The sequence below is a fragment of the Arabidopsis thaliana genome, assembly GCF_000001735.4.
Source record: "Arabidopsis thaliana chromosome 1 sequence".
NCBI classification, from domain to species: domain Eukaryota; kingdom Viridiplantae; phylum Streptophyta; class Magnoliopsida; order Brassicales; family Brassicaceae; genus Arabidopsis; species Arabidopsis thaliana.
In genome coordinates, this window is record NC_003070.9 from 14,581,720 (window position 1) to 14,604,275 (window position 22,556).

At 40.8% G+C, this 22,556-nt stretch overlaps 5 pseudogenes across 5 annotated transcripts; all 5 read right to left on the reverse strand.

The window, feature by feature from the left end:
• Positions 1-151: 151 nt before the first annotated feature.
• Positions 152-2,677, reverse strand: AT1G38870 (annotated as a pseudogene; the record flags this gene model as incomplete). The annotated part of the gene is made up of 1 exon: positions 152-2,677.
• A 4,194-nt stretch (positions 2,678-6,871) lies between these two features.
• Positions 6,872-8,319, reverse strand: AT1G39030 (annotated as a pseudogene; the record flags this gene model as incomplete). The annotated part of the gene is made up of 1 exon: positions 6,872-8,319.
• A 1,016-nt stretch (positions 8,320-9,335) lies between these two features.
• AT1G39110 lies at positions 9,336-11,831 on the reverse strand (annotated as a pseudogene; the record flags this gene model as incomplete). Its single annotated transcript has 1 exon — positions 9,336-11,831.
• Positions 11,832-12,687: 856 nt separating this feature from the next.
• Positions 12,688-16,471, reverse strand: AT1G39190 (annotated as a pseudogene; the record flags this gene model as incomplete). The annotated part of the gene is made up of 1 exon: positions 12,688-16,471.
• Positions 16,472-16,970: 499 nt separating this feature from the next.
• On the reverse strand, positions 16,971-22,556 carry AT1G39270 (annotated as a pseudogene; the record flags this gene model as incomplete). Its single annotated transcript has 1 exon — positions 16,971-22,556.

A 22,556-nucleotide genomic window follows, 5' to 3' on the forward strand; every position in this document is an offset into this window, starting at 1 on the left:
AACAAAGCATCTTCTTGCTTCTCAAAGCTTTGATGGTGTAGCAAAAATCTGTATGAGTCTTTGAATTTGTATCTGCTAACAAGGATACACTACTTAGGCTTATAAGATCCGGTTTCGGTTATAGTTCTTATACTCAATTATACACATGCCATCATGTCATATTTGACTCCAAAACACAATCAAGTTTCTTCTTGCTTCTCCAAGCTTTGATGGTGTATCCAAAATTCGTATGAATCTTTGGCTTTGTATCTTCTAACAAGGAAACACTAGGCTTTTAAGATCCGGTTGCGGTTCTAAGTCTTATATTCAATCATCCACATGACATTTTGTCATATTTGACTCGAAAACATTTACCAAGTTTCTTCCTGCTTCTCAAAGCTTTGATGGTGTAGCAGGACTCCGTATGAGTCTTTGGCTTTGCATCTTCTAACAAGGAAACACTACTTAGGCTTTTACAATTCGACCTGACTTTGATCCTAGGATTAGAGGATCCTTAGGTTCTGCTTCCATATCAAGCACAACGAAATACGTAGGCACTTCCACTCCATTAATCATTACTGGTAGATCTTTTAGCAGGCCGAAGGGTTTTCTTGAAAACCTATCAGCAAAGATCAAAGTAAGGTCGCAAGGCCTGTACTGAGTGAATTCCAGCTTCCTTGCCACAAAAAGTGGCATTAAGCTTACTGAAGCTCCTAAGTCACACAAACAACTGCTGAAAGCCAATTGCCCAATGGAACATGGTAGAGTGAAAGATCACGATCTTCCAGCTTTTCTTGAATAATCCTCTTGACAGTAGCTCTAGAAGGATTAGCATCACATTCGTCATATGAATCCTTTCCAGAATTGAATTTCTCACATCTTTGTGCGGGTCCGGGATTAGGTTGAGAACTTCTATCAGAGGCATCACCGCTTCCATCTTATCAAGCTGCTTCTCTACAAGAGACTTGTATCTTTCTATCCACGCTTTCCTGAATTTCCATGGGAGAGCACGTGAAGGTAACGGTGCTGGCTTGAATCGTTTAACCATCCTCTCAATGATGGCTGCTTTCTCGTCCAAGGTGGACTTAGTTTGAAAGCGAGATCCAGCCGAATGGTCGAGTCCAACAACTGAAATTTCAATCTGAGTAGAAACCTCCCCGTCCTGAACATCACTGTCCTGAGTGATTGAGTTGGAGACATGTTGAGTAGGCAGCTCTCGATCATGGCAGATATTGATAGCGTGAGCGGTGGCGTATTCTTTCGGGTTCTGTATGAACTTCCCTGGAAATCCTTTAACTTTGGGAGAAGAGGTCGACGCAGTTTGTCCTTCCAGGTATCTGACCTTAGAGGTAAGTGCCTCAAGTTTGATGTTAAGATCGTTGAAAGTGCAATCCACCTTGTTGTGGATTTCTGCCATCTTTTTGGCGAGATCCATTACTCCTGCTCCTTGTCCCTGGAGAATCTGCTGTAGCATGTTCTTCAAATCTGAATCTGGAGTTGTTGAAATCGGTTCTTGTTGCTGCTGTCCAAACCCATGTTGTGGAAGTTGCTGCTGATAGTTGCCCTGATACTACTGCTTTGGAACATACCCCTGACCTTGGTTGTATGGAACAAAGGGGTTGGGTTGATTATGCTGCTGTGAAGGGTAGACTTGGTCATGTGGGTTTGCAACATTGTTACTTCTGTAAGACAGATTGGGATGGTTCTGCTTGAAGTTGTTGAAACCTTTTTTGTAACCTCCTTGGTTTTGCACATAACTGAGTTCTTCTGACTATAGAGTCTCCCCATCCTGAACTTGGAACGTCTCATCATCCCCCAGAAAATGAACGTGTTTCTGTTGCACTAGGAGTAACTTGTCCAGCTTGTCATTCATAGCTTTCATATCCCTGTAGTGTTTCTCATCAGAATCAGAGTTGGTGCAGATGCTTCTATCGTAATCTTCATTGTAGTTACCATCCGACTGTGCCAAATTCTCTACCAGCTCCCATCCTTCTTCAACGTCCTTGTTGAGAAAGTTCCCATTGGAAGCAGTATCAAGAAGCATCCTGATCTTGGGAAGGACACCTCTGTAGAGAGTGCTGAGAAGTGAAGCTTTTTTGAACCCGTGATGAGGGCATTTGGTCTGATAGCCTTTGAAGCGCTCCCATGCTTCAAAGAAGGTTTCAGCATTCTGCTGTGTGAATCCGGATATCTAATTCTGGAGTGTGGCAGTTCTGAAGTTGGAGAAAAATTTAGCCAGGAAGGCTTTCTTGCAGTCGTCCCAGGTTGTGACTGATCCCTGGGGTAGCGTCTTCTCCCACAGATGGGCTTTGTCTTCAAGTGAAAACGGGAACAGGCGAAGCTTGAAACCATCTTCACTAACTCCATTAATTTTTGTTAGGCTGTAGAGCCTTTCAAACTCGTCCAGGTGATCGAGTGGGTCTTCCATTGGCAGGTCGTGAAATTTGTTCCCCTGAACCATAGCAATAAGACTGCTCTTGATCTCAAAATTGTTGTTTTGAACCGGCGGAGGGACAATGCCATTACGCAGGTTATGGTTGTGTGGGAAGTCGCCAACGCCAATGTTGTTGGGCAGTTCTTGCTCATCTACAACGTGAGCCATCGTATTAGTATGTGTCTGTTCTCTTAGAGAGCGAGCGATGCGGTCGATGTTGTCGTTGAAGAGGAGGTTCTAATGTCCTTGGGACCGTGTTTGCATACAACTGATATCAGCACAGCTTAAACAGACCAATCAGAGACTGGTCCAGGGAAGTTGGTGAATATGAGTACCTAAAACACACAAACACATGAAAAAGACACAGAGTCAGTAACCTTGTAACAAACGAACTTGATCTTAACGTTTCCAAAAATCTCAAATTTAGCAAAGAAACACCTAATTGGCAACGGCGCCAAATTGATAATAGGTTTTTCAGATCAATTAATTTTAAAGCACTATCATGTCGTTGTAGTACTGAAGGTGTCAATCCAAATGGGTGTGATGCAGACAAATGAGATATGATCAGAAGTTGCTAAGTCAAGCCAGGCAGAATTTGGTTGGTTTTCTAACAGTCCTAATGTTAATGCAGAAAACAGTAAAAAGTCATAGAAATGACTGATATACTCGATCGCAGGGTCGACTGCCAGAAGGGACCCTGTGATCGAGTACAACAGGATGACAGAGAGTAAAAATGTAGAAATGGACCAGTTTACTCTATCACACAGTCTCACTGTTAGTAGACTGGTGTGATCGACTAGAATGGTTGAAAACAGAAAAATACTAAAATTCAATAGCAAGTGAATGAAGCAGGTAAGTAAACAGAGAAATCAAATGGATGAGAAATTCCTAAGGATGGGGAAATCGAATAGTGTGGTCTCCCTGATCAATTCAGTTGGTTATCAAATCTCAATTAAGCTATCCCTAGACAACAAGTTCAACAACAGATTAATTCATTCCCGTGATAGAAATCCTCAAGCATAGCTAGACACTGACCTAATTCCCATTAGCGATCTCTAACTTAGCAGGCAATAAGACTGACTGTTAAAGCCAATAACCGCTCTAAACGGCCAAGCCCTTGGGATAGAGACGATTATCACTGGAATTAGTAGATCCAACGTTCCATTAAATGCCTTTTGAGCGTTGGGGGATCGGATTCCAGTTGATCAGAAAGGAATAAGCAGTAAATCTACACTTAACCAACGGATTCGAACAGGGGTTCTACAACTACTCTATCCCATCCTCAAAAATCCTAATCACTACTCTGACAACATGCGTTAAGACAATAACATAGAAACGATTGAAGATTCCATACTTAAGATATTAAAGGGAATGAAACAAAGATGAACAAGCAAATGAAAGCAAAATCTAAATAACTTAGAAGAAAAATCGAAATACAAAGTTGCACGAATGAAAAGCGGCTTTTGAATAATAGTGCAAAATTCGTGTCTCAAAAGTGCATGTCTCACGGCGAAACCCTTAAACACTTATTTATACTAAGATAAGAAAGCGGGCTTCCAGCCCATTTAACGACCCTTGGACGACGTGATCAAGAGTGTCGGCTCAAAGTGGGCTTCCTGATGGGCTTCGAACGGGCTTTGAATGTGCCTTCTCTTCTCTTTCCGTTGCTCAGGTTGTCTGGTTGAGTGCAGATTGATCAGAGGGTCGAGGTGGTGGTCGAGTAGGTTTGTTGACAGAATGGTCTGGCTGCTTCTTGGCCTCTGTGACCGAGTATGTGTGTCAGCTGTCAGGATGGACTAGTTCTTCTCCTCTACGATCGAGTAGAACTGGTGGACTGGCAAAGTAGGACTGCTTGGTCGCCTCTGCGATCGAGTAGAACTGTAAAATGGACTGCCTCCTCTCCTCTGCGATCGAGTATAAGTGTCTGGATGGACTACTGAGCTGACTGCTTCCATCTCTGCTACTGGTGATCGAGTATGTTGGTGGAAATGTGACTTTCTGTTCTGTTTTTTTCCTCTTTCTGAGCACAAATAGCTCCAAAGCACCTGAAACAACTCCAGAATGCAGAATGTATGCAAGACTAGTCCTATACTCGACTAAAGACGCACAATGTACAAAAATGATGATGAATGCTATGAAAGATGGGTGAAACTATACTCAAAATGGTGATAAAAGGATGTGTAAAACATGCAAATTATAGACATATCACAGAGATAATATCCCATCTACCCTGAGTATAACCAATGAAGCTCTAATGGTAATCCCATCTCCAATCCCAATATAAGAACTTAACTCTACCCTTTGCATTCATGAATCTTTTAATCCCTTTTTCTAATCATTCTTTTCTTTTCTATTAACTCTAGGAGAAGCTTTCTCAACACTTTGATACATCTAGCGGATTTGGATTTCTTTAACAACTAAGGTTCCTGTTTAAAAATTTTAAAACCGAGGGCTTTTGTCTTTCTTCATTAGCTAACAAGAACTCTTTCTTTTCTTTACAAATCCCAAAACCTTTACTAGAATTTTTCTGCTTCTTTAGCTTACTTCACCTAGAGTCTTTTACCTTTTCTTATCAATGAATCCACCTTTTTTTTCTTTTAGACACATTCCAACCCAAAGTATAAGCGCCCACCTAGTCCTATCTAGTCCGGATAACGCGAACTAGAACTACATGAGACACTATCTCTGTCATTACGAACCTAACACTTTCTACCAAGCTTAATCGGAATAAGACCTCACAAACACTCACAAGTGATATAGGGCTTGAAAGAAAGTTTAGGTTTGAGTTCGGGTTTAACTGCTCTAATAAGGAGAGTCAGCTACTTGGATTAACAAGAGTGGTTAAAATGAGTAAAAAAATCCAAGTATTTTAGGGTATCCATAAGTTCAAATTGATAGGGAATGGTATCAGATCATGACAGTGTGGTAGAATAGAGCAATCTAGGCATGGTGCAGTTTTACTTAAATTTCATTGACTATGCAACAGACAACTAGCAACGAGGGCACTGAGTTTATCCGGTGAACAAAAATGCTTACAAGGCTATCTCATCATTATCCCCTATGCATATGCAGCAATCCTAAATGAAACACTCTAGACTCGATCCTAAATTAAATGCAACTATATGAACACTCTGTTTTTGTGAAATCATTTTCTCACATTTTTCAAAAACAATTTATTTTTTTATGCCTTAGATGAATGCAGACTCAAGAGTATATACAATGCAACACACACTTCTTCCTGAGCCCTCCCCCAAACTTAAATCACATGTGCTGCACATCCTCTAGTAATCCAAGTTGGGCCAGAGTAATCAAGCAAGGATATCATGTACTGCAAAACTCGTTCGCCTGATATACTCCTCAAATGTCAATAGGTTAGTCTCAAAGAAAACAATGAAACCAAAATTGTTATCAACAGACAATGAAATGGACTATATTGGTCGAGTACAATCTAGTACTCGAGTATACTGAACTTTTCCCGAGTTCTTCTTTAACGATTTGAATCGAGTGGAACAGAAATCGGAGGTCGAGTATATCTGTTGAGGTCGAGTTCAGCCAGTGAAGTCAAGTGGTCGAGTAAACTATCAGTCGACGGTCAGGAATTTGCAGGGACGGAACCATGAATCGACGGTCGAGTAGATGGTGCACTTGGTTACGGTTGTGAGGTGGTCGAGTCATGTGGTTGTAATCGAGTAGTTCTTAAGGCTTTAACGGTGAACGAGATGGGGAACTCGACTGCGGTGGCGCAGAGGTGGTCGAGTACGGCGAGTTGTGCTCAAGTGTCTTTGCTCTTCGCGGTCGAGTGTTGTGGCGAGAACAAAGTGACGGTGACAGCTTCTTCTTGGCCTTCGAGTGTAGGGTCGTGTGAAAGGTAGAGTGAAGTGGTCGAGTATGGCGACGAAATCGAGTGAAATGGTGTCAAAACGAGTAATTCTTTGGACGAGTGAGAGATGGCGATTTGTGGTGAAGGAGAGAAATTGGAGTGTCGGTGGAGAGATGAAGAGAGATGGGTCGAGTAGACTTTACTTTTGGATAGAGTGAGGGCGAATTCAGAAGGTGTGTTGGAGATCTATTCTATGATTCTCTCTACATCTTATCTTCAGGAAGAAAACGCGTGTGGTCCATGCCCTGTTGTTTTGTCTTTAAGCTTAGTTCCCTGTTGACTGGGAAAACCTGAAATCCTCTGTAAGTCTCTGTTAGTCGAGTATATGGTTGAATATAAAGGATCTGAATCATCAAATTCACTCGACTAAAGATCCTCATCAGCACGTGACCAATGAGATCGAGTGACAAATGAAACCTTGTTTATACTCGATTTCACAGAGAAACTCGATCTCCACAGCATGTGGTCGAGTGAAACACTGAGATTGGATCCATTGCACTTAAATATTGGCAGCTATCTCTGAAAACACTAGTAAAACACTAGTAAAGGCATGGGACTTCCTCCCAAGTAAGCTTGTTTTAAGTCATTAGCTTGACTCCCTTATTCTTTTGATCATCAAGAAGTTCCTGGAGATGAACCGACGTCACCTCTGGAAGGATTTGATCTGCTAAGTATTTCTTGAGTCTTTGACCATTTACTGTGAAATCTCTACTCGTACCAGCTAGAGTGACCGCTCCATAAGGACGAACTTCAGTGATACAGAAGGGACCGGACTATCTAGACTTAAGCTTTCCTGGAAAGAGTTTCAAGCGAGAGATAAAAAAAACACCTTATCACCAACCTGGAAATCCGAAGTGATGATCTTCTTGTCATGGAAAAGCTTAGTTCTCTCCTTGTAGATTTTAGAGCTCTCATAAGCTTCTAAAGAGATCTCATCAAGGTCACTGAGTTGGATCAACCGCTTCTCCTCAGCGGTTTTTATGTCAATGTTGAGGAGTTTTACCGCCCACATAGCTTTGTACTCGAGTTCAACAGGTAGGTGACATGATTTTCCATAGAGAAGATTGAAAGGAGTTGTACTAATGGGGGTCTTGAAAGCTGTCCAATAAGCCGACAGTGCGTTATCGAGCTTTGCAGACTAGTCTTTCCTTGTAATCACAACAGTCTTTTCCAAAATTGCTTTTATCTCCCTATTGGAAATCTCAACTTGCCCGCGTGTCTGTGGATGATAAGGAGTGGCGACCTTGTGCTTTACTCCATGCTTCTTCAGAAGGTTTTCAAAAACCTTGTTGATGAAATGCTTTCCACCATCACTTATCACTACCCTGGGAACTCCAAATCTCGGGAAGATTATGGTCTTGAACAGCTTTAGCGCAACTTTTGCATTGTTGGTAGGACTGGCAATAGCTTCGACCCACTTTGATATATAATCTACAACGACCAGTATATACTTGTTACCGTATGAAGATGGGAATGAACCCATAAAATTGATTCCCCATACATGAAAGATCTCAACTTTCAAGATTGGGTTCTGAGGCATCTCATTTCTTCTACTGATGTTGCCCTTTCTCTGACATGAATCACATTTTAAAACAAACTCCTGAGCGTCCTTAAACATTGTTAGCCACCAAAAACCTGCTTGCAGAATCTTTAACACTGTCTTGAATGTCGCGAAGTGACCACCATATGCGGAGCCATGGTAATGCAGCAGGATACCTTCTACTTCATCTTCCGAGACACATCTCCTATAGATCTTATCTTTACAGAGAGTGTAAAGATAAGGCTCATCCCAGTATTAATGGTGTATGTCCCTGAAAAACTTCTTCCTTTCATAACTGGTGAAGTTGGGAGGCTCTACTCTGCATGCCAAATAATTGACGTCATCAGCATACCATGGAGATCTTCCCTCAACAGCGTTCAGTTGGTGGAACTCTTTCCCGCTGTAGCTCCCACCGAAAAATTCTACAACCATTAGTTGCTCTTCTGGCATTGAGTCGTCTATCTGAATAGGTTCTTCAATTCTCATCCTTGACAGATGGTCAGCTGCACCATTTTCAATGCTTTCTTGTCTTCTGTTTCCATGTCAAACTTCTACAACAGAAGTATCCATCTCAATAGTCTTGGTTTAGTATCCTTCTTAGAATACATATGCCTCCACTACAAGAAAACAGGCGTTTACCGACTACAACACTAGTCGTTTCATAGTCGTAAACAGAAATAATACGACTAATAGACGACTAATCAGAGTAGTCGTATATATATAGTCGCTAAGCAACATAGTCGTATGTTAGTCGTAAAGTTACGACTAACTTACGACTACGTAACAATCGGCATGAAATAGTCGTCGATTGGTCGTAACATTTGGCGACTACGATACGATTAATTAACCTGTTTATGGGGGATTATTCGTGTAGTCGTAAACTAGTCGTACTTCCATTGACGACTACTTTGCGACTAGTTTACGATCAATTGTATTAAACTCTGGGCACTATTCTGGTTGTCGTATCTTAGTCGCTAAATAATATACGACTAATGTACGACGCCTTTACGACTACCTAACGACTCTCTTATATTGTCAGACGATAGTCGTTAATATTGGTGACTATTTTACGACTATGATACGACTATACGACGACTATTGGACGACAATTTGACGACGACATTTTGTGTCCAAATAAGAATTTGGTCATATCTTGATTTCTTTGTTGGTTGGTCATCGATTCTGAGAATTCGGTTTGTTTGTTGTTCTAAATGCTATAAAGTATAACAAAAACACATTTTTATTGAAAATCCTATCAAATACATAAAACACAACTTACACTTAAGGTTCAAAGTACTAAACACACACACAAACATTATTGTTCAAAGTTCAAGTGAAAAGGGACTGAAATCTAAACCTATTGATCATTATGTGGAGTAGCTGGTAGAGGCTCTGTGGTTGTCGAAGATTGAGAGGCCATGAAGTCAAGGAATTGCGGATCTGTTTGTCGGAGATACTTCTCCACTAACGACAAGTCAAGGAATTCCAAAGATTCGGGCAGTCTAAGCTTCACGCGCAACAATCTCAGAATCACGCTTCTCATTGTAGGCTGCCTGCTCCTCAATCTTGCGTTGCGATTTCTTCAGCCATTCTTCTAAATCTAGGAAGGAAGATGATGATTGTCCAGGGAGATTGCAGTTGGCACAGCCTAATGTGTCTTTGAGACTGCCAAGTCCATAAGGATTGCCTCTGGAATCCCTTTCGGTGGACTGAAAAGAAATAAAGAAGAGATTAGTGAATGAATAACCAAAAACTCAAAGTCAAGAGGTTTAGATTGCAACATTTTACCTGGAGAAAGATGGTTGTCAACTCCTCATTTGTCAGCAGAAGCTTCCGCCTCTAGCTGTGACAATCTATCTCTCACATTCTGCTCATAAGTTTGAGCAATCATCTCCGCCTTCCGATCAACATACGTACCATCCGACTTAGTATGAGTCTCTACAAACACCTCACCAAGAGTGACTGTTCTTCCCAATTTCTCCTCCTGCACTGAAACCAACACAGCTCAAATACTCAAAAACTTACATGTGAGGTAACTGAAAGAGGTAACAGAAAAACTTACTAATTCGTCTTGGATTTCCTGAAAAGACTTTGGCCCAGAGAAGTGGATGTGAGGACCGAGACCGTTACGGTCAGAGAGACAAGCTTTGGAATAGGTCCGACTCCGTTTTTGTGCTGGTTCGGTGTCCCAGTAAGCGCACATAACAGCTGCACCCTAGTTCTCCTTGCGGTGCTAACCATGTCTTTCAAGCGCCGTTTACAAACCTCATTGAAGTAATACTGCACAGTCTCTGTTATTAAGGGATCCCAACTGTGAGTTTTCTACAAAAAATTGTAGCTTGAGTTAGTGAAATTTAAAAGATTAAGCTGGAAAGTTAAGAAAGTAAGAGAAATGCATGACAGCTTACCGCAAACTCAAGAAATAACCTCTCTCTTTTATTCACTGGTACACATGACCAGTTATAGTAGGGAGCATTTGTGTAAAAATCCGAGTGATCTTTCTAACCAACTTTGATCCCCTGTCGCGAGTAAACCTCCAAACACATGAAACAATGAAAGATAAAAACATGTTACATTAGTGAAACTACTCAACATAAAGAATAGCAAGTCACCACAACAGAACACAAGAGAGCAAGCCACCACAACAGAACACAAGTATGCTAGACATGACCACTATGTTCACAGAAGATATAGCAAGCGACCACAACAGAACACAAGTAAGCAAGCCACCACAACAGAACAAACCGCCACAACAGAACACAAGAGAGTAAGCCACCACAACAGAACACAAGATAGCAAGCCACCACAACAGAACACAAGATAGCAAGCCACCACAACAGAACAAACCGCCACAACAGAACACAAGAGAGTAAGCCACCACAACAGAACACAAGCTCATCAAGACATGACCACAATGTTCACACAAGATAGCAAGCGACCACAATCTAACACAAGCTCATCAAGACAGTAGTATTACAGAAGCTAATCAAGACACAATCCAATGAAACAATCTAATACAAGCAGATCAAGACACAATATATGTTCACAACAAATTAACAAAGCGGACACAAGAGCAATCCACCACAATCTAACACAGGATAGCAAGCCACCACAACAGAACACAAGAGAGTAAGCCACCACAACAGAACACAAGCTCATCAAGACATGAGCTTTATGTTCACACAATAGCAATCGATCAAAATCTAACACAAGCTCATCAAGACAACAAGCTAATCAAGACACAATCCACCACAATCTAACACAAGCAGATCAAGACAACAAGCTAATCAAGACACAACCTAACACAAGCTAATTATTGCTGCAACCTAAGACAAGCAACTCAAGACAACAAGCTAGAGGATCTCAACCTAACACAAGCTAATCATTGTTGCAACCTAACACAAGCTTATACAGAATCTAAAACAAGCTAATAAGTTGAGGAAGAGCACATACCATTCAGTCTTCGGCTTGGGAATAGGAGACAGTACGGTGGTCCACATTTCCCTCCCGGGAACCATAAGTATGTCGGAGAGAGCCCTCGCCGAGTCTTCTTGTAGCTCCGACAATGATTGAGGAGCTCCCTCTTGAAAGTTGTTGCCCTGAGAAGATGGATGGCTGTGTCCCTGAGAGTTGGGATTTGGAGACTCCGGAGGCTCTTGGTTTAGAGGATCTTCTGGCGGTGGATTAAACTGCGCCTCTTCAGATCGCAGCGGCGGCGGATCAACACGCTGAGTGGTGGAGCTCTGGAATAGTTGATGCGGCGGCGGATAGTTGCGGTAGTGGGGAGCTAACGTTGAGGCTCCAGCGGCTTGAGGCGTATGCGTCAGAGGAGCTTGAGGCGGATGCGTCAGAGGAGCTTGAGGCACCGCCGCCGGAGTGAAGTCGTGTTGCTTAGGCAGCGACGCTGGTCTTCCAACCGGTGTGGACCCTCCGGCTCTCTGTGTAACGTTGGGGGTCGTCTTCCTCTTTCGTGAACCTCCACGACCGGCGATAGGCATGGTTGAAAGAAGAAGAAGAGGATTTGAAGAAGAAAGAGAAGATGATTCGACGAAGAAAGAGAAGATGATTCAAAGAAGAAGAAGATCTAATGAAGAGAAGAGGCGAAGAAGAAGTTGCAGAAGAAGATCGAAGAAGAAGAACTTGAAGAAGAAGATCGAATTAGATCGAAGAAGTTCAAAGAAGAAGAAGTTGAAGAAGATAGATCGAAGAGGTTAACCTTTGGATGAAATGAGAAGGGAATCGATCGAATTAGGGTTTTCTTTATACACGTAGTCGCAATGTAGTCGTATTTTAGTCACTAATTTTCTTGGGTTTGGGCCGCGAAATAAGAAAGCCCAACAATAAAGACAATTGTCGCCGAATAGTCGTTGAATAGTCGTTACTTTTTATTGGGTTTGGGCTTCGAAATTACTAAGCCCAACAAATTTATGGTGTCTCGCATGTTAGTCGTAATATCGTCGTTAGCTTTATTGGGTTTGGGCTTCGGAATTACTAAGCCCAACAAGTAAAAAGCCTGTCGCAAGTTAGTCGTATTATAGTCGCACATTATTTTGGTTTTAGGCTCGAAATTAAATAGCCCAATATCATTAGACGTCTGTCGTCGGTTAGTCGTACTTCAGTCGTTAATTTTATTGGGCTTGGGCTTGGGATGTCGACAGCCCAACAAATTAATTATATTTAGAAGTATTCATGATAATTATAAAATTTCTATAATATTTATTCAAATAATTAAACATGATATGATTCTTAAACAAAAAATTTCAAGTAAATAAAAAAGTTAATATACATATAAGCACACATTTAGAACTCTTCATCATCTTCGATTTCATCATCGTCTGAAGACGATAAATTACATCAAAATTCATCCTCTGGTTCAGCATCTCCGACATCGTAATCGAGTATGATTGGGTTTAAGCTTTCTACCGGATTGTGTAGTACCAGATCTTCAATTGTAGTCAGCAACACAGCTTCATCATTTTCTGTTTGCAAAAGAGTCGGATCATTGTTTTCATATTCTCCAGAAATGTTTCCCCGAGGATTAACTTTTAAAACATTTAGCCAAATGCTTTTTGGTTTCTTTGTATATGGATACGGAATATAACAAACTTGATCTGCGTGCGATGCTGAATACACAAATTATACATTAATAAATATACAAAATTATTTAATAATTTATAGAGAACCTTATGTATTCTTAATTACATACCTAGAATAAATGGCTCGTATTTATTGTATTTCCTAGATGATAGAACGTCTACAACACCACCATGGCTTCGCCGAGTGCCTCTACCAACCTTTGGGTCATACCACTTACACTTAAAAAGTGTGATTTTCAAATTGACGATCCCCTCATACTCGAGTTCTATGATATCAGTTAAGGTACCGTAGAAATCCGCTTCATCAGATGAATCCGCGTAATTTTCTCCTTTAACACATACCCCATAGTTACATGTTTTTCGTCCAGCTCCATGATTTTTCGTATGAAACAAATATCCTCGTGTGAAATACATTGGCCAAGTTTTAACCTTGTTCAAAGGCCCATGCACAATCTCTTGAACCCAAATAGGAAATAGAGAAGTAGGGTTCCAAAATGTTACCTACATAATAAATAAACAATATCAATATCAACATAATTTAAATGATCACTTTTAAAAATTACTAAAATGATGTAGACTTACATATTCTTTAACTCATTGATAATATTCTTCAGCTCTTTTCGCGTAATGTTCTTTTTCGGACAAAGTTGGATATTTCAAAGAAAGAAAATCCTCGAACATACTATATTTACAACCGAAGATAAATAAATCAAAGTTATCATAATGAAAATTTTAAATTAAGAAGTGATTTAAAATACCTCTCAAGTGGTTGAAAATAGTCACAATTTCTTAAAACATATGCATGTGCGCTTTGGTAGTCTTTCTCTGTAAGCCATTCTACGTGCATTTCACCACTTGGACGGTCGACGTGCATAAATATGTTAGGTACTCCAGGGACATGATATACAGGAACTTCTCCTTCATCGAATCTTGTTAATCTGATTCATGTAATTGATTTCAATTCTGAAGTATAGATTGCGAATCGTAAAATAAATAGTTATATTTACCTTGATTTTGTTTGTATATGATCGGCAAAGTAGTGCTCTGAAAAATATGCAATCTCGTCATTGATATATGACTCAACAATTGATCCTGCCGCATATCTTTTGTTCTTTGTTTTTCCTTTCAACTTTTTGAAAAACCTCTCAAATGGGTACATCCACCGATTTTGGACAGGGCCACCCAATTCAGCTTCGTATGGGAGATGGATAGGTAGGTGTTCCATAACATCAAAAAATGATGGTGGAAAGATCTTTTCCAAGTTACAGATTATTAAAACTATGTTCTGTTTGAGAATTTGAACCCGACTTTTCTGTAAAGTTCTCGAACATAAGTCCCGGAAAAATGCTCCAATCCCTAAAATATATATATATATATATATATATATATATATATATATGTTAAAGTTAAATCAGAGGTTTAAAAAAGTGTGGCAAATTAAAAAACATATATTGTACTTGATAATGCAAGTTGGACTCTTCATGCCTGAAAAACTTTCCATTCTCCATGTCTACACAAGTAGCCAAATCTGAAGAATAACCATCTAGGAATTTAACCTCATGTTTCACACATGATAATAAACTCTTTTTGGCTTCTTCGGTTAATGCATACGCTGGAAATGGAGCTTTACCCTGACTATCAATATGTAAGTCTGACCGAGAACAAAAAATTTCAATATCCAATCTTGACATGATATTATCTTTTGATTTACCCTTAACACTCATGAGATTGTTCATGATGTTGTCAAGAAAATTCTTCTCTGTATGCATCACATCAATATTATGTCGAAGATTGAGGTCCTTCCAGTAAGACAACTCCCACAAGATGCTTTCCTTGTGCCAATTATGTTCCTTTCCATAGCCTGGCATCTTCTTTTCATGATCGTTCCCACCAACGTCCTTCGTTTTTGCTAGAATTACACTAGCCAACCGCTCGTAATAAACTTGCTCCCCTGTCAAAGACTCGGGTGGATACTCGATAGAAGCGTCTCTTCCCTTCAGAAAGTCTTTCTTGTTCCTACGGAATGGATGACCATGAGGAAGAAATCTACGATGACAATTAAACCAGCATGTCTTCCGTCCATTGGGTAGATAAAAAGACTTTGTACTTTCCATACAAATTGGACAAGACAATTTACCATGAGTAGTCCATCTTGATAACATGCTATACGCCGGAAAATCGCTTATCGTCCACAGTAGCACTACTTTTAGATTAAAATTCTGACTCAATGATACATCGTATGCATCGACTCCAGTAGACCACAACTCTTGTAGCTCCTCAATAAGAGGTTGGAGGAAGACATCAAGACTAGCTCGAGGATGATTTGGCCCAGAATTCAAAATTGTTAGAAATAAGTACTCTGTATTCATGCACATACCAGGGGGTAAATTATATGGAGTGAGAATCACAGGCCATAACGAATGATTACGAGACATGCCAAACGGATTGAACCCATCAGTACATAACCCGAGATAAACATTACGAGGTTCTTCCGCAAACCGGGGATGTAACTCTTGGAAATATCTCCACTCTGCCGCATCTGAAGGATTGATTCATTTCTCCCTCCTTTGATTGGTGCTCAGCATGCCATCGCATTGTTGCAGCTGTCTTGTGGCTCTGATACATTCTTTTTAACCGGTTCCCAATAGGTAGATACCACATACGACTATATGGTACTTTGGTTATTCGACGGTCATCTTTAGGCTTCCATCTTTGTGCGCCACAAAATCGACAATGATCTTCTTTTTCGTCTTCTTTCCAGAAAAGCATACAATTGTTCGAGCAAACATCAATCGTATGATATGAAAGTCCTAAATTGCGCATCAACTTTTCGGTTTGGTAATGTGAACTGGTAGCCTGGTTTCCTTCTGGTAAAAAATCTGTAAACATTTCGCAAACAGAATCCACCAACTTTTCACTCATATTATAATCCGTCTTGTTCTGCATGAGTCGAGATGCTAAGGATAATTGCGACTGGCCTTCACGACAACCATCGTACAATGGATTATTTGCACCTTCTAACATGTCGTAGAATTTTTTTGAATGGTTACGGACCGGTTCTTCCATACTCTGATAACTACTATCCTGATGATAATTATCCTGATGATAATTATCATCAACCCCACGTTAAAATAAAATGCGTCGTTCACCATATCCACATATGGATTTTCTACAACATTACCCACTTCTTCAGGATTAGAACTAAAATACGTCATATCCGTGTAACTAGTTCCTATATCCATATTCAATTCTTCTCCATGCTTATACCAAACATAATAATCAGGCATAAATCCTTGACTAAACAAATGACTACTAACTCTTCTACCCGAGATGATGTGTTTCTCATTCTTGCATACACTACAAGGACAATGAAATTTACCTCGACTACTCTGTACTATAGGCTGACTATTAGCGAATGTCATGAACTCCTCCACTCCTGCGACATATTCGGCTGACAAATTTCCCGTTACTTCATCAAATCTCTTGTACATCCAATATCGATAGAAACCGCCACCACCGCCATAATTGAAGTTTCCCGCCATTATAGCATAAACTAAACTTATATTTTTTCTTTCGAAATCGTTTTTTTTTCTTTTGATTGTTGTTTTGATTTGGTGGTGAATGAGAATGAAGACTGCCGTGGATTATATAGAGGATTTCTTATGACTATTATACGACTAAACATTGTAGACGCTCAGAAATTAGGTGTACCTACTCAGCAACGCGAAAAACGTTTTCCAACCATATTATACGACAATTATGCGACTATGTTACGACAAAGGCAAAATAGTCGTATTATCGTCGCCGAATGTACGACTATTGTCTGTAGTCGGATATGTAGTCGTCAAACTACGACTACTTTACGACTACATATTGTTCTCAGTAATGTTGTCGTCCGATAGTCGTAATTGGACGACTATGCACCGACTAAATATTGTAGTCGCTAAAATACGACTATGTAACGACTAATTGTACTGTTGTCGTAAAGTCGTCGTCCAGCAATCGTAAGTTAGTCGCAAAAAAGGACGACTACATTGTTAGTCGCCTTTCGTAGTCGTCGTTTGTCTGTTTTCTTGTAGTGCTCAAAGCTGCATGGTCTGTATAGACAGTGACCTTGGATCCAACCAAATAGCTTCTGAACTTCTCAAATGCGAATACAACAGCTAGAAGCTCCTTTTCAGTTGTTGCATATCTTCCTTGAGTTTTATCCAACGTCGGCTGGCGTAATATTTGACGTGAACCTTCTTGACTATTTTCTGGCCTAGAACAGCTCCTACGGCATAATCTGACGTATCACACATAATCTTGAACGGATAGTCTCAATTAGGAGCTCGAACAACAGGAGCAGATACCAAAGCTTTCTTGACGGTGTGAAAGGATTTGAGGCATGTCCTCATCGAATTTGAACTAGGTCTCCTTGACAATAGTCTAGTTAACGGCCTGGCTATCTTGGAGAAGTCCTTAATAAATCTTCTGTAGAATCCAGCATGACCAAGGAAACTTTTGATGTCTTTGACAATTTTTGGTGGCTGGAATACATCATCACTTCGATTTTTCCCTTGTCAACCTCTTTACCCTTCTCTGATATCTTGTTACCCAACACTATGCCATCCTTCACATGAAATGACACTTTTCCCAATTAAGAACAAGATTAGTCTCTTCGCACCTGGTCAATACCCTGCCAAGATTCAACTAACATGAGGAGAAAGAGGGGCCATAGACCAAAAAATCGTCCATGAAGACTTCCACCATCTCCTCGATTAAATCTAAAAATATAGAGGTCATACACCTCTGAAATGTTGCAGGGACATTGCATAAACCAAATAAAATTCTCTAATAAGCAAAAGTTCCATAAGGACATGTGAAAGTGGTTTTCTCTTGATCATTAGGGTGAATTGGTATTTGAAAGAAACCACTATATCCATCAAAAAAGCAATAGTATGAGTGATTAGCTAAGCGTTCTAGCATTTGATCAATGAATGGTAAAGAAAAATGATCTTTCCTAGATGCAGCATTTAGCTTTCTATAATCAATATACATTCTATGCCCAATTATAGTTCTAGTAGAGATCAATTCATCTTTTTCATTTTTAACAACAGTCATTCCGCCCTTTTTAGGGACGCTATGCACTGGAGAAGCCTAAGTACTATTAGAGATAGGGTAAATGACACCAGCATCAAGCAGTTTCAATTTATTTTTTCACTACTTATTTCAAGTTAGGGTTTAACCAGGTGATAGGGTAAATGACACAAGCATCAAGTGGTTCAATACTAGAATAGGATTCGTTTTCAAGGTGGATCCTATGATTGCATAAACTAGGTGAAATTCCCTTAATGTCAAATAATGAATAACCAATTGCTCTCCTATACTTTCTAAGTTCAGATAATAGCAGGTTCACTTCATCATCATTTAACTCAACATTAATGATCACGGGATAAGTAGAGTTTGGACCAAGGAATGTGTTGGAGCTGGATTTCCCTCAAGGAATCCACCTGCGAAAATACCAGGCCAGCCCACTAAGCCCACCAAGTAGAGGACCTGCGCAACTGATGTGCCCACGTACGCAAATGGGTACTTGAGCCTGATAAGCCCGGTCACCTGATGAAGGGAGATAAGCGAGTAACAACCTAGGAACTAACGGGGAGATATTCGCGGAGCGGACCTGATATCTCGGAACTGACCTGCCAAATATCCAGGAGAATCTCCGCAGATCCTGGACGGAGCTACCACGTGTGTAGACCTATATAAGGAAGCAAGGACGACTTGGAAGACACATTCAATGCAGCTTTACATTCACACTTACACTTTTACACTTGTAATCTCATTCCACATTGTAAAAGCTTTACTATCATCAATACAAAAGTCTCTTCGTTCTTAGCAATATAACTCTCAAAGTTCATGTGAAGATCTAGCCCTCCTTTCTCATAATCTCAGTTACAAATCTCTACTGTGGATTTCAGAACCCACATTTGGCACTGTCTGTGGGGACGGAAATAGATCATTACAACACCAAAACTAACACATCAATTGTGACCAACGATCATGGATCCCAATTTATCCGATTCAACAAGATCTGGCGTACCAGTTCAAGTCTTAAACGATAACGTCTCGGACGGGCACCTCCCAACGGATCTCTCTTTCGGAATCCAGGTTGATGCTATCCATGACATTGATGCGGAGAACATCTCCCAAAACTCGAATTCTTCTGGATCTGACCAAATCCTCCCCCCCTTGCAAACAAGGGACGGGGAACAAAACGTCACGATACAGCCTCCTAACGGAGATAACCGGGCTAACCCGTCTAATCAGCTCCCTCCGAGACCTGCCAACGAACTGGCGGAGCTCCGCGCAATGATCCTGAACCTAATCAACATAAGCAAAAACCAAGAAATTGCGCATCGCAACCTCGCAGAAATGGTAAGGAAATTCCTCCCCGCGAAACTGGGATTCCTGCCCAGATCCCCATAGATCTGACAGATACCGTCTCCCCGACAGATCCCACTCCAAGGACTCGTCTAGACTTCGTCTCGATAGAGGTCTCACCTCCTCTCAACCGGCAGGTCGCCTTTTTACAGGCACCCGTGCACACTCTCGTCGAAAACCCAACAACAGGGAATGAGACACGTACATCGCCTACCTTCCCAAGGCTACCGCTCCCACAGAGAACCTCGTACGTGACGCCCTCGAATGGTTTGCTAGTCTCGAAGGGAACTCTATTGATACAGTACTCGGTACTCATCGTAAACAGGACGTCTGAAGCCGACCTCTGGGGTCTCACCCAAATTCAGAACGAATCCCTGCGATCTTACATCGAAAAATTCAAAGCAATCAAATCAAAGATTGCGAACCTAAACGAGGAGGTAGCCATAACCGCCCTTCGCAACGGCTTGTGGTTTTCCTCTAGGTTCTGTGAGGAACTCACCGTTAGGCACCCGGTTTCTTTAGGATGCCTTTCACAAAGGTCTTCACTTTGCCAAAGCCGAAGGGGAGCACACCGTTTTGGCCCAAAGATTCAAAGAATCTAAAGCACAAAACGCTTCCCTTGCAACTAAAATACCCTTCAAAAAGGAAAACCAAACACAAGGGCAGCATACCCTATTCGCAATAGAAGAGGCAGTCGAGGACGTGAGTCCAGAACTTGACCTCGAAAAATATTGCAAGTACCACAAAAAGAGAGGATATTTCACCTAGGAATATCGCGCCGTTACAAAATTAATCGCAGCCGGGGTCAAAACTAAAAAAGGTTCAAACCCCAAAGCTAAAACCCCTCCTCCCGATGAGCAGGAGGAGGAGCAAACTCCCAAACTAAAGAAACGGGACCGAACACTGGAAGGAGGTGACTCTCCTCCACCTGCTAGGAAAGAACGCATAGACCTAGCCTTTGCAGAACTCGAACTGGAAGGCAGGACAAAAAGGTCAGTCACTACACCTCCTCCCGCCACGCAAAAGAAAAACACGAGGTTCCCATTACGCCTCCCGAAATTCTGCAGAAACGCAACCGAGCACCTCTCCCCGAAACGCATCGATTTCATCATGGGAGGATCTCAGCTCTGCATAGACTCAATCAATTCGATCAAAACTCATCAGAGGAAGGCCAATTCATACACAAAAGGCAAAAGCCCGATGATGGCACCTGATCACCAGATCACATTTTGGGAAAGTGAAACCACTGACCTCGATAAACCTCACGATGATGCTCTCGTTATCCGAATCGACGTAGCCAACTACGAACTCTCCCGTATAATGATCGACACGGGAAGCTCAGTTGACGTACTCTTCTATGACTCACCTCCCCACGTCAACGGCTCCTCCCCCACCAGGGAAGTCCCGTTACCGGACCTGGATGGAACCAACTCTAATAAAAAATAGCTCCTCCACGTCAACGGCTCCTCCAATCCACAAGGATCCGGATTCGGAATACAACTCACCTCCCCCACCGGGGAAGTCATCGAACAATCGTTCCGACTTGGATTCAACGCATCAAACAATAAGTCTGAGTACGAAGCCCTCAATTCTGGCATTAAGCTAGCTCAAGAAATGGGGATCCGCGAAATACACGCCCATAGCGACTCCCAACTCGTCACCAGCCAGTTCGAATCGTTTGAACTAACCAGGATCCCCAGAGGAGAAAACACCTCGGCAGACGCCTTGGCAGCTCTTGCTTCTAAAACCTCTTTTAGGAGAAAATGGGTATAAGTGTTGTCTAAATACTCCTAATTCATCTCTAACTCTTATAATTAGTCAAAGGCTTTGGATTGTGACACATTTTAACCATAGAAACAATAACAAAGCTATTTACTGTTTCTAAGCAATTTTTTGTTCGTTTTAGCCTCTTTTGGGAGAAAATGGGTATAAGTGTTGTCTAAACACTCCTAATCCATCTTTAACTCTTACAATTAGTCAAATGCATTGGATTGGGACATATTTTGATCATAGAAACACTAACATATATATTGACTGCTTCTATGCAATTTTTTGTTGGTTTTAGCCCCTTTTGGGAGAAAATTGGTATAAGTGTTGTCTAATAACTCCTAATCCATCTTTAACTCTTATAATTAGTCAAATGCATTGGATTGTGACACATTTTGACCATAAAACTTACAAAACTTACATCTCATGAATCTCATTAGACTCAGGAATATCAGGATCCGGAAAGACGGTTGATATCGGGCCTTCGGTGCTAACACGTACGTTCTTTGGACCATCAAAATAACGGTCAATCTTCCACCACCCAAGAACACCGACAATAACTCCACCATCATATCGACGATAATTATGATCAAAGTCAAGAGCTTCCTTCTTAGTAGCTAGACATTCCAAAACACGATTTCTAAACAGATAATCAAAAATAGTATTAGAACAGTTTAATTTAGGTAATTCAAATTAAACTCTCAAAGAAGGAAACTTACTCATTGTCACTTATTTTGAAAGTTAGCGTCAAATCAACGACGTGGTTTTGCTTAGGTATTGTGTTTATCAATTCTCCAACATCATAGATCGCTCCCACCAAGTCTCCAAAAATTACAAAAATTAATTAAAATAAATCAGAGTCAAATATATACAATTGATATTGAAAATGACAAAACTAATGAACACTAAGATGCATGATATAAAATAATGAACACAACAAATTCATAAAAATCTCACCGACTAAAACAGATTTATCGATTTCATCATCGATAATCGAAAAGAAGGATGGTAGAAGATAGTGAGGAATAGTGGGTACCAGACTTGTTAATCTGACGACAGTGTCAACAGAAAATTCAATTTTGAAGGTATGAGTTGTTGGCCTGACAGGACCCGAGTTCTCATCAACTCCAAACCTTGTTATCGTTGCCCATTCTCTTTTATTAATAAAATCTTTTTAGTGATCTGACATCTTGTATCCAACAGTAGCTTCAATAGTCATACCCTACGGATCAAACATACTAATCAAAACTCTAAAACATGCAAACCTAAAATTATCATTACAAAACAGTCAATACTTACATGTTCGTCGACGAGAAGCAAACCCATAACCTTTGAAGATGGAACCAGCGGAACTAAGAATGTCCTCACAACTCTCACACGAATACACCATCCTGTAATAGACGGTTTCAACAGTGTAAGAGGATGAAACGATTCCAT